Source organism: Manis javanica, chromosome 15, assembly GCF_040802235.1.
Source record: "Manis javanica isolate MJ-LG chromosome 15, MJ_LKY, whole genome shotgun sequence".
Lineage (NCBI taxonomy): Eukaryota > Metazoa > Chordata > Mammalia > Pholidota > Manidae > Manis > Manis javanica.
Window position 1 is genome coordinate 31,138,261 of NC_133170.1, and position 13,017 is coordinate 31,151,277.

The 13,017-nt window shown below is 36.6% G+C and overlaps 1 protein-coding gene across 14 annotated transcripts in view; it reads left to right on the forward strand.

Annotated features, from left to right (window-relative positions):
• Positions 1-13,017, forward strand: part of ERC1 (ELKS/RAB6-interacting/CAST family member 1) — a 724,558-nt gene that overhangs the window by 387,409 nt on the left and 324,132 nt on the right. The window lies entirely within an intron of this gene.

The following is a 13,017-nucleotide window of genomic DNA, read 5'->3' on the forward strand; positions in this document are numbered from 1 at the left end:
GTGATGTTAAAGATTATTTCTGCCCCTTCTTCCGGTAGAGCAGAGCCAAGGAATTTATATAGAACAGGAAATTGTTAATATTTTGTGTTACTTGATTCTGCTGTAGCTTGTTTATTGCTGAAATAAGCAAATTATAGGTGACATTAATAAAACCAACAGCCTTCTGAAAAAAAAAATAGTATTCAGTGCTTTAATTCAGATTTTTAGTTTCTGATTGTAATTCTGTATTACAAAAAAAATTCTTAAATAGAAAATTGGCCCTTATCAAAGCCTCCTCTCACGTCAGTGACACAAGGTAATGAGGTTCATAGTGGCAGGGGGACATTTGAGTTGCTTTGAAAATGTGCACCCATATTTTATTGATGTTTGATTTTTCAAGTTTCACTTAGGAGTGATGAGTGCTTATTATAGGATTTATCTATTCAAACCCTCAAAAAAGAAAATTGAGGTGCCTTAAAAAAAAAGCCTTTCTTTCACTTGTCATTTTTCCACTCGTTTTAAATTTTAAAAAAAGGAATGAAATCTAGCCATGTTTGACAGTATTGGTGGACCTAGACAGTATTATGCTAAGTGAAATAAGTCAAAGACAAATACCATATGATTTCATTTAAGTGTGAACTCTAAAAAACAAGCAAATAAACAAAACAGAAAAGAAACAGGCTCGTAGATTCAGGAAACAAATTGTTTGTTACCAGATGGGGAGTGGTTGGTGGTGGGGGTGAAGTAGATGAAGAAGAGGATTAAGAGGCACTAACTTCCAATTATAAAATAAATCGGTCATGGGATATAATGTACAGCACAAGGAATATAGTTAATAATATTATAATAACTTTATATGGTGACATAGGATAACTACCCTTACTGTGGGCATCATTTTGTAATGCAAATATAGAAATATCAAATCACTGTGATGTACAGCTGAAACTAATAGGATGTTGTATGCCAATTATACTTCAGTTTAAAAAATTATCTTTGGTTAAAGATTTGTTACCACAGCATAATATTACTGGAAACTTACGGATAGTTGCCAGTGCAGTAATAAAGCCAATGAATGTGAATTTACTTCCTCATATGTCAGCCTTAACTGTGTGGATTCTTACAAACCATATGCTTTTACAGAAATGTCCAGCATTGTGAAGTGTCCTATGGGAATGTGACACATATTTTGAGATGATGAAAACATTTTGTATATTCCTCATTCATGGAGCAGCCCATTAATTATTTAAAGTGTCATTTGCTGATTTTATTCTCACAAACTTGGCAGTGTTGACTTATTGGAAAAATGCAAAAATATATTAAAAGTCAAGAAATATAGTGACTCCCAAAGTTGAATGGTGGAAATATGGTTTCTATGGTTTCTTCTTTAGTTCTGTATCTGTGGCTCCTACTCATATTTGGTTCCTTCATAAAGTCAGGAGTACAAGATAGCAATAGTGCCCAGCAGTTCCTCAGTTTGATACACTGCTGAATTCAGTGGTATCTATTACTATTAGATTACCTCAGGAATCACTTAGAATATTTTAATTTCAATAAACAGAGTAGAAAATTATAATCAACACTTTAAGTCATATGCATTTAAATGTGGACTAAAAGTAAAAAATACATTTTTTACTTCAGTAGCGTCTGATTTATTTTGAAGTCATGGTACAATCGCCCAGTGCCTACCTCTTCAAAGAACCTAGTGGAGTCAGTTTTACTTTGCCTCTCATCATAGATTTCATCAGACATTGTCCAAAAATAAGCCCCTAATCAAGTCCATGTCTCTAATTCTTCTTATCCCTTCTGAACCTCCCTACTGAGTCACCAAAATTCACAAATTCATTATTTTCATTTATTCACTCATTGAACAAATAATCATTGAATATCTCCTCTGTGCCAGGTCCTTGCACAAATATTCTCAGTTTCCTTCTTGAACCAGCTTTCACCTTCTTTGCCTGAAGTGTAATCTGACTACTTCCCCAGCAACTCTCAACAACCCTTTCTGGTGATAAATAAGGACTCTCATCTTTCTTGTTTCCTGTTAAGCCTTCTGACTATTATTCTATCACATTTTTATAAAAACCCCTTCTTCAGGGCTAATGTTGTTCAGTGATAGCCCTAATGTTTCACCAAAGACCTGTGATCTTTCTGGCTTCAGAATCTGCACAGATGATCCATTTGTCGCTTTGTCCTCTTCATTTCCTGACCAGTACTTCGTCTCACTTGACTTTCTTCATTTCATGTCTGGCATCCTACCCTGCTGTCAATCTAGCCTACCTCCAGATTCACTCATCACAGCATCTTCCTCTCTGATCACAGCTTGCTGTCACTTTAGCCTTGTCCAGGTAGTCTCACACCAGCTGTTCAGAGCCCCTGTGTCTTTGTGGTTGCAGTGTCCTTATCCATAAGCCCGGTCTCTGCCTCCCTCTCTGCACAGCCTAGATGCCTTGTTCCATTATGTCAGTAATTCTGACCTGCACATTCTAAATCCTCTTGCTCCTTTATTTAGTCAGATCCCTTTGGACCTTCCTGTTGCATTTGGGATAAAAGCCAAAATCCCTAATATGTTTAGAAGATCCCTCTGGCCCCATCTTCCCTCTTCTGCCGTTGTTCCACCTTTCTTCCCCTTGTTCTCAGGGCTTATATCTTTTATTCCCTCTTGTAGATATGTGCTTTCCCACTTCAGGGCTGGTATGTACGTGGGGCTTGAAGCTGGAATGCCCTTTTCCTTCCCATCTTCTCCTTGATTTTCTTGGGGAAACTTTGTTTAGGCCCTTAAAACATAGATTAAGGCCTCATGCTGCCATGTACCTTCTTACATAACAGTGATCACAATTTATAATTATGTATTTATGAATTTTATTAATTAATGATGCATCTCTTTATGGACTCTAAGCTCAAGAGCCATAGAAAATGCTATACATGTCTGTTGTGTTTCCTGTTATGTCCTCAGTGCATAACACACAGTACCTGGCACGTGACAGGAATTAAATATTTTGGGGACTAGGACAGAAAGGAAGGATGGAAAGATGCACAAGTGGGCGTGGGCACTCTGAATCCCCAGAGTGATTCAGTAGATCAACCCTTCCCCCTTTTAAAAAGAGGGTCCACAGTACCCATGGAAATCATGGAAAGCTGTTTTAGGACTTTTTAAACACTGATACTGTGTAGCAAAGCAGCATTAACTGTGAATACAGAGGAGCCTAGGTTGATTCTATCTCTGTCTCCTCTGGCTGTATTCCCTTAAAAAAGGTAACTCTTTAAACCTGTATCCTCTTCTGTAAAAAGAGAATAATGGTAATAACTACTATTCATCTTATAGGATCATTGTGAGGATCTAATGAGACAATACTTGTAAAGTACTTAGGCCACTTAAAATATTCAAATAATGTAAGTTGCTAGTACTATTATTGGAATAGTTATAGCTGTCCATCTTCATAAAATACTGTATTATTGGTGTATATCTTGTCACAGAATTTACCGCACATTGGCAAAGAGAGCATACTAAGAAAAAAAGATTTCTAGTATAACTACTAGCATGAATCTATTTTAGGGATTTGGTAAATTCAGATTCCTATTATTAATGATTTTAAGATACCTAAAGTAGTTTGCCAGGAGATGATTGTAGAAGGTATGTATGTATATAAGTTCTCACTAATGCTTTAAAAATGTTCCTCAGCTCAGGACCTTAGTAACTTTCTTATTGCATTTTGTAGTTGCGTAACAGATTGGATCTTAATGTAGAATTTCATTGAAATCAAGAAAACTAGTGGGCTTCTCAGATGAAGGTTTGACTTGCATGATGAATGCTCACTCTCAAGATAATCTTTTTTACCACTTCTTTTTTCTTCTAATTGTTTTTTTCCTTTGGAAACTTAGGCCTTTTACCCTCCCAAGAACTATAACAAGATTTTTCCATAAGCATCTTGGAAACTACAAAAAGTATTTGCTCTTGGTTGTGGAACAGAAGAAGGTGGGAAATTTGCAGATGCAGTCTTTGCCAGCACCTGAAGCACCCAACTGCTTTGCTTTCTTAAGGAAAATGGGTCTGTGGTAAAGTCATAATTTGTTCCCTTCTTACTCTGAGTAAAAGTTTATTAGCTTGTGATTTAAGCAAACCATCTGGTCCTGCTGGCACTACACACTATCAGGCCCTGTGCTTTTTCCTTAATATGTTACTCGAAGCAGTTAAGTTACATACTTGAATCCCAGCTTTGACTTGGGCTTTGTTTTAATGTCTTAAAACATATGCTTTTGGGGATTGTACTGTGACTTGGAGCACATTTTAAGAGTATGGAGAATTTCTTCATTGTTTAGTGTAGTGTATCTCTCTTCTTTTCTTCTGTTCAGCTTTCATTGCCTTCATTTCCTTCATTTTTCAGTGCCTGTACTCAAAACTACACAGCAACTGCTGTGTGTTAGGCATGTCCACATGGAGATAGCTGAATGTGTTCTCTCTGATTTTAAAAAGTACCAGAAAGTGAGGTATTTAGAGTTGACCTTGAAACTATTTCCCTGGCTTGGATCCTGAGTGCAAATCAGATGATTATTTGGAAATCCTGACTATGGTACATTCTAGCCTTAAATGCTAAAATGCTTTAAAGCTTATTTGGATGTATGTATGAACTGAGGCAGAAATACCTCGAGGCTCTGGCTTTCAAATGGATGGCAAAAATGAGTAGTCTTTAAGAGATTTATGTTTTACTAACAGGCAAAATTCTGTAAGTGAAAGTATAGAATTTGAAAGGTAAAACATGCCTGTAACCATGGCAGAATAGATGCTGGAAAATAATTTCCACAGAAACAATTGAAGGTGGTTGATAAAATATCATAAGTTGGCAAGAAAGTAAGAAATTCTCAGGTCAGGGAATTCAAAGATAAGTTCAAATTCATTTGATAAGCTGTTAAAATTGAACACTGGATTTTGTATCTTGGCAGGACAAGAGAAGGTCCATGGCAGCCCAAGGTGGGAAGTCTAATATATAACCAACCCTTCCCCCTTTTAAAAAGAGGGTCCACAATACCCAAAATTGGCCTTTTGAAAACACTAAGAAAATTGGTCTTTGCTGAGACTAAAAGAGAAAAAGAAGAAAGCATAGTGAAGAATTTTTGGAATGGTAAAGGGCTTATAATGACAAGTTCTGCAAGTATTAGAAAGAAACAAAGATATCTTTGCCAGCCTGTTTGAAAATTTAGACTAAATGAGCAAATGATGAGAAAAATGGAACTTAGTAAAACTAGCTAAGAAAACTAAAAAAAAATCAATAATAAAATTTTTTCCCCAAAATTTCTAACACAGGGAGCTATATTGGTGAGTTTTAATAAACATACAAGGAACAAATAATTTCAGTATTACAGAAACAGCTTCAGAAAATAAAAAAGAGGAAGTAATCACCAACATATTTTATAAAGCTAACATAACATCATATCAAAACTTGGCATAGTTAATACAGGAAAGGAAAGGTGGAAGCCTGTCTCAACCATGAACATAGATCCAAACAGTGCTAAACAAAATATTGCTAATCCAAAATTATGCATAAAAAAGTTAATTTATTCCAGAAACTCAAGATTGGTATCATTAGGAAACTCACTGCCATAGACTACCACGTTAAAAGATGGTAGAGAAAAGTCATGTAATCAGCTCAAGAAATGCAGAAACTTTATATTAATTTGTAATTTAAAAACATGCTAAACAGATTAGCAATAGAAGGGAATTTCCTTAACCTGATAAGAACATCTATTAAAAATTATCCTACTTAACTACAAGATAAAACTGTTTAAAACATTCCTTTTAAGAAAAGGAATAAAATAGAGTTCATGCTGTCATCATTTCTACTCAACAGTATAGCAGACGTTCTCGGCTGTACAGTAAGGTAACTAAGAGAAATAAGTATAAAGATAAGAAGGAAAAAGAACTATTGTTCAGGTAGGATATAGTTGTCTACATAGTAAATAAAACATCTATAGGCAATAAGAGCATTTAAGAAGGTACCGATATACCTTAAGTACAACACAATATACAGAAATTAGTTGCATTTCTATAATCTGCACCAAACAAAATTACATTTAAAAAAAGATACTATCCCTGTAACTTAAATCATATAAAATAAAGTGCCCAGGAATAAATATCATTAGAATATTTGAGATCTTTATGGGGAAAATTATAAAATCTTTTAAAAGATATTGAAGTCCTAAATACATACCTCTTTTATGAACTATTCTAGAACAGCACCTGGAATATGGTAGGTGCCATAAATATTTTTTGCACAAGTTTAGGAAAAGCTAACATACTCTTGAAATGCGAAGACTTGTTCTATTAGGTATCAAGCCTATAAAGCTGTAATAATTAAGAGAATGTGGTTTTTGTACAGGAATACCCAAACCAGTGGATCATAATAGAAAGTGCAGAAACATACTCGTGCTTATGGGAGTGTTTAGTGAATATCAAGCATGAATTTAAAATGGATCTTTGATAAGTGGTACTGAGACACTAGATATCCCTATGGGGGAAAATAAAATTGGGCTCCTACTTCACCCCATATACAGAAGTCAGTTACAAGTGGAGTAAGTACTAAATGTGAAACACAGTAATTTAAAACTCTTAGAAAGCTTCTCAGTCAGGTATTATATAACAAACAGCCAGAAAGTAAGAGTAGCAAATTTGGAGGTTAGTTTTATGTGCCAACTTGCCTGGGCCATGGGGTGCTCAAATAATCTAATGAAACTTTATTCTGGGTGCTTCTGTGAGGGTGTTTTTGGATGAGATTAACATTTAAATCAGTAGACTTGAGTAAAGTAGATTGCCCTTCCTAATGTGGGTGGGCCTCATCCATTCAGGCCTTTCAGTCTGTTTGAGGCCTGAATAAAACAAAAAGGATACCCTTCCACAGAGGAAGGGTAAGTCCTGCCTGATTGTGTTTGACCTGGGACATTCTTTGCCGCTTTTGAATGTGAACTAAAACTGGCTCTTTCTGGGTCTTCACCCTGTCAGCCTTTGGACTGGAACATTGTTACGGGGTCTTGGGTTTCCAGCTTGCCTATTCATTCTGGAGATCTTACCACCTGTCAGCCTCCATAATCATGTGAGCCAATTTCTTATAAAATACATATTTTGTAATGGTATATATGTTTTTTTTAAGGTTAAATTTTTATTAAAGCAAAATTAAAAACACTAAATACTTCTGTAAGCATGTCTAAAAATAATTCATCTTACATGGCCAAATAATACCATTGCATTCAGTAAAATTAAAATTAACAATACATTCTCTTTTTTTTTTGAGAGGGCATCTCTCATATTTATTGATCAAATGGTTGTTAACAACAATAAAATTCTGTATAGGGGTGTCAATGCTCAATACACAATCATTAACCCATCTCAAGCCTAATTCTCATTAGTCTCCAATCTTCTGAAGCATAACGAACAAGTTCTTAAATGGTGAACAAATTCTTACATAGTGAATAAGTTCTTACAGTACAAGGGCATTCATCACAGAAACTTTCGGTTTTGATCACGCATTATGAACTGTAAACAATCAGGTCAAATATGAATATTCGTTTGATTTTTATACTTAATTTATATGTGGATCCCACATTTCTCCCTTTATTATTATTATTATTTTTATTTTTAATAAAATGCTGAAGTGGTAGGTAGATGCAAGATAAAGGTAGAAAACATAGTTTAGTGTTGTAAGAGAGCAATTGTAGATGATCATGTGTGTGCCTGTAGACTGTTTGCTAATCCAGCTAGACAAGGGCATTAAAACATCCACGGATGCAGAAGCTTTCTCTCAAAACAGGGGGAGTGAGGTTCTAAGACTCACCACTGTTGATCCCCAATTTCTCACCTGATGGCCCCCCTGCGACTGTGCCTGTCTTAGGTTGTTCCTCCCTTGAGGAATCTTACCCGTCTCTGTCTAACCAGTCATCTTCCGGGGCCATACAGGGAAATGTAAAGTTGGTAAGTGAGAGAGAAGCCATATCGTTTGAAAAGGTTAGCTTTTTACTTCTTTGCAGATTTATGCCCTGTGGCTTCTATGCCCAGCACTTGTCTCGAGGTATCTTTACCACCAGGAGGAATTATGATGCTCAGTAAATTCGATATGAGGCACGAATTCTATTTAAGGGTTGTAATTAGGAAGGAAGAAGAAAAGCTATAGAGGTAGCATATGGAGGAAAACATGGCAGGATTGATTATTTCTTTGACATATCTTCTTGTAGAGTACCTTAAGCATGTATAGGTTTTAAACTACTAACTAACTTGCGCACACATATTAACATATTAGGAATACGGTGACATAAACAAAGCAAATCTATAATTACCAGCCATCTCCAGTGAAACCAAGAAAACCACTTAGGCACCCTAGGCATTTGTGAAAATTTGCCTATTATATGATGGATATTGTCCAACTGTACTTGAACAGTCTGAGAGAAATCAGACAAATTAAAGCAACCTATTTCTGAGATCTGTTCACATCCCATATGTTCTTTTAACCATAGATAGTCTATAGTCGTAAGATTTTGGAGTGCTACAACTTGCACCCCTCCCAACTCCTGGTTGAGTTCCAACAGTACAGATCCAGTCAAATTCGTTGTCTCACTGTATGCACATGCCAGCCTAGACATCTCCCTCCTCATTCCAGTGGCAAGTCCAGGAAACGGTGGGATGGACGCAGCCACAACCGCAGGATCGCCCGGATCCCTGTGGAGGCTTTTTGATGATCATCCCCCGGCACGACTCCTCCAGAGAGTGCTGATGCCGGAAGCTCCTCCTCATATCGTATCTTACTTCATTTTCCGGGTAGTCAAGTTAGGCCTTGATCTTCTGCATAAAAACAAACAGACCCTTTGCCCACACGTGACATGCCCTCTATACCACGGTGTAGAACTCACTGGAGGTCAGCACACAGGAACTGCTTATTTATTTATTTATTTAATTTATTTATTTATTTATTTATTTATTTATTTATTCATTCATTCATTCATATATATATATATATATATATATATATATTAAGAGAAAGGAATATTATCAGAAAAGAGTACCTCCATAGCCGATCATCTGACACCTTTTAAGTGATCAAAATTAAGGATATTTAAAGCATGTGTTAATCTTTGATTTACCAACAGTTTTATCCTATCAAGGAGTAATCCCCCTTTTCTTTCTTTCTTTCTTTTTCTTTTCTTACTTTTTTTAAATCTTTAATCTACACTTACATGAAGAATACTATGTTTACTATGCTCTCCCCTAAACCAGGTCCCCCCTAAAAAACACATTACAGTGACTGTCATCAGCATAGCAAAATATTGTACAATCACTCACTACTTGTCCTCTCTGTGTTGTACAGCCCTCCCTCCCCTTTCTCCCCCCCCACATGCATGCTAATCATAATACACCCTTTCTTCTCCCCCAACCCCCCTTATCCCTCCCTGCCCACCCATCCTCCCCAGTTCCTTTCCCTTTGGTACCTGATAGTCCATGTTTGGATTCTGTAATTCCGCTGCTGTTTTGTTCCTTCAGTTTTTCCTTTGTTCTTATACTCCTCAGATGAGTGAAATCATTTGGTAGTTCTCTTTCTCCGCTTGGCTTATTTCACTGAGCATAATACTCTCCAGCTCCATCCATGTTGCTGCAAATGGTAGGATTTGCCCTCTTCTTATGGCTAAGTAGTATTCCATTGTGTATATGTACCACATCTTCTTTATCCATTCATCTACCGATGGACATTTAGGTTGCTTCCAATTCTTGGCTATTGTAAATAGTGCTGCGATAAACATAGGGGTGCATCTGTGTTTCTCAAACTTGATTGCTGCGTTCTTAGGGTAAATTCCTAGGAGTGGAATTCCTGGGTCAAATGGTAGGTCTGTTTTGAGCATTTTGATGAACCTCCAAACTGCTTTCCACAATGGTTGAACTAGCTTACATTCCCACCAGCAGTGTAGGAGGGTTCCCCTTTCTCCCTTTCTCCACAGCCTCGCCAACATTTGTTGTTGTTTGTCTTTTGGATGGCAGCCATCCTTACTGGTGTGAGGTGATACCTCATTGTAGTTTTAATTTGCATTTCTCTGATAATTAGCGATGTGGAGCATCTTTTCATGTGTCTGTTGGCTATCTGTATTTCTTTTTTAGAGAACTGTTCAGTTCCTCTGCCCATTTTTGAATTGGATTATTTGTTTTTTGTTTGTCGAGGCATTTGAGTTCTTTATATATTCTGGACATCAAGCCTTTATAGGATCTGTCATTTTCAAATATATTCTCCCATACTGTAGGGTTCCCTTTTGTTCTATTGATGGTGCCTTTCGCTGTACAGAAGCTTTTTAGCTTAATGTAGTCCCACTTGCTCATTTTTGCTGTTGTTTTCCTTGCCCGGGAGATATATTCAAGAAGAGGTCACTCATGTTTATGCCTAAGAGGTTTTTGCCTATGTTTTTTTCCAAGAGTTTAATGGTTTCATGACTTACATTCAGGTCTTTGAACCATTTTGAATTTACCTTTGTATATGGGGTTAGACAATGGTCCAGTTTCATTCTCTTACATGTAGCTGTCCAGTTTTGCCAGCACCATCTGTTGAAGAGACTGTCATTTCGCCATTGTATGTCCATGGCTCCTTTATTGAATATTAATTGACCATATATGTTTGGGTTAATATTTGCAGTCTCTATTCTGTTCCATTGGTCTGTGGCTCTGTTCTTGTGCCAGTACTAAATTGTCTTGATTACTGTGGCTTTGTAGTAGAGCTTGAAGTTGGGGAGTGAGATGCCCCCCACTTCATTCTTCCTTCTCAGGATTGCTTTAGCTATTCAGAGTCCTTGGTATTTCCATATGAGTTTTTGAACTATTTGTTCCAGTTCGTTGAAGAATGCTGTTGATAATTTGATAGGGATTGCATCAAATCTGTATATTGCTTTGGGCAGGATGGCCATTTTGACAATATTAATTCTTCCTAGCCATGAGCATGTGATGAGTTTCCATTTGTTAGTGTCCCCTTTAATTTCTCTTAAGAGTGACTTTGTAGTTTTCAGGGTATAGGTCTTTCACTTCTTTGGTTAGGTTTATTCCTAGGTATTTTATTCTTTTTGATGCAATGGTGAATGGAATTGTTTTCCTGATTTCTGTTTCTATTGGTTCATTGTTAGTGTATAGGAAAGCTACAGATTTCTGTGTGTTAATTTTGTATCTTGCAACTTTGCTGTATTCCGATATCAGTTCTAGTAGTTTTGGAATGGTGTCTTTAGGGTTTTTTATGTACAGTATCATGTCATCTGCAAATAGTGACAGTTTAACTTCTTCTTTACCAATCTGGATTCCTTGTATTTGTTTTGTGTGGCTTGGACCTCTAGTACTATGTTAAATAACACTGGGGAGAGTGGGCATCCCTGTCTGGTTCCCGATCTCAGAGGAAATGCTTTCTGCTTCTCACTGTTCAGTATAATGTTGGCTGTGGGTTTATCATATATGGCCTTTATTATGTTGAGGTACTTGCCCTCTATACCCATTTTGCTGAGAGTTTTTATCATGAATGGATGTTGAATTTTGTCAAATGCTTTTTCAGCATCTATGGAGATGATCATGTGGTTTTTGTCCTTCTTTTTGTTGATGTGGTGGATGATGTTGATGGATTTTCGAATGTTGTACCATCCTTGCTTCCCCGGGATGAATCCCACTTGGTCATGGTGTATGATCCTTTTGATATGCTGTTGAATTCTGTTTGCTAATATTTTATTGAGTTTTTTTGCATTTACATTCATCAGGGATATTGGTCTGTAATTTTCTTTTTTGGTGGGGTCTTTGCCTGGTTTTGGTATTAGGGTGATGTTGGCTTCATAGAATGAGTTTGGGAGTATTCCCTCCTCTTCTATTTTTTGGAACACTTTAAGGAAAATGGGTATTATGTCTTCTCTGTGTGTCTGATAAAATCCCGAGGTAAATCCGTCTGGCTCTGGGGTTTTGTTCTTGAGTAGTTTTTTGATTACTGTTCCAATTTCTTTACTCGTAATTGGTTTAAGTTTTGTGTTTCTTCCTTGGTCAGTCTTGGGAGGTTGTATTTTTCTAGGAAGTTGTCCATTTCTTCTAGGTTTTCCAGCTTGTTGCATATAGGTTTTCATAGTAGTCTTTAATAATTCTTTGTATTTCTGTGGAGTCTGTCGTGATTTTTCCATTCTCATTTCTGATTATGTTGATTTGTGTTGATTCTCTTTTTCTCTTAATAAGTTTGGCTAGAGGCTTATCTATTTTGTTCATTTTCTCAAAGAACCATCTCTTGGTTTCGTTGATTTATGCTATTGTTTTATTCTTCTCAATTATGTTTATTTCTTCTCTGATGTTTATTATATCCCTCCTTCTGCTGACTTTAGGCCTCATTTGTTCTTCTTTTTCCAGTTTCGATAATCGTGATGTTAGACTATTCATTTGGGATTTTTCTTCCTTCTTCAAGTGTGCCTGGATTGCTATATACTTTCCTCTTAAGACTGCTTTCGCTGCGTCCCACAGAAGTTGGGGCTTTGTGTTGTTGTTGTCATTTGTTTCTATATATTCCTTGATCCCTATTTTGATTTGTTCATTCATCCATTGATTATTTAGAAGCATGTTGTTAAACCTTCATGTGTTTGTGAGCCTTTTTGTTTTCATTGTAGAATTTATTTCTACTTTTATACCTTTGTCGTCTGAAAAATTGGTTGGTAGAATTTCAATATTTTGGAATTTACTGAGGCTCTTTTTGTGAGCTAGTATGTGGTCTATTCTGGAGAATGTTCCATGTGCACTTGAGAAGAATGTATATCCTGTTGCTTTTGGATGTAGAGTTCTATAGATGTCTACTAGGTCCTTCTGTTCTAGTGTGTTGTTCAGTGCCTGTGTGTCCTTACTTATTTACTGCCCGGTGGATCTATCCTTTGGGGTGAGTGGCGTGTTGAAGTCTCCTAAAATGTATGCATTGCACTCTCTTTCCCTCTTTAGTTCTGTTTGTATTTGTTTCACATATGCTGGTGCTCCTGTGTTGGGTGTGTATATATTTAGAATGGTTATATACTCTGTTTGACTGA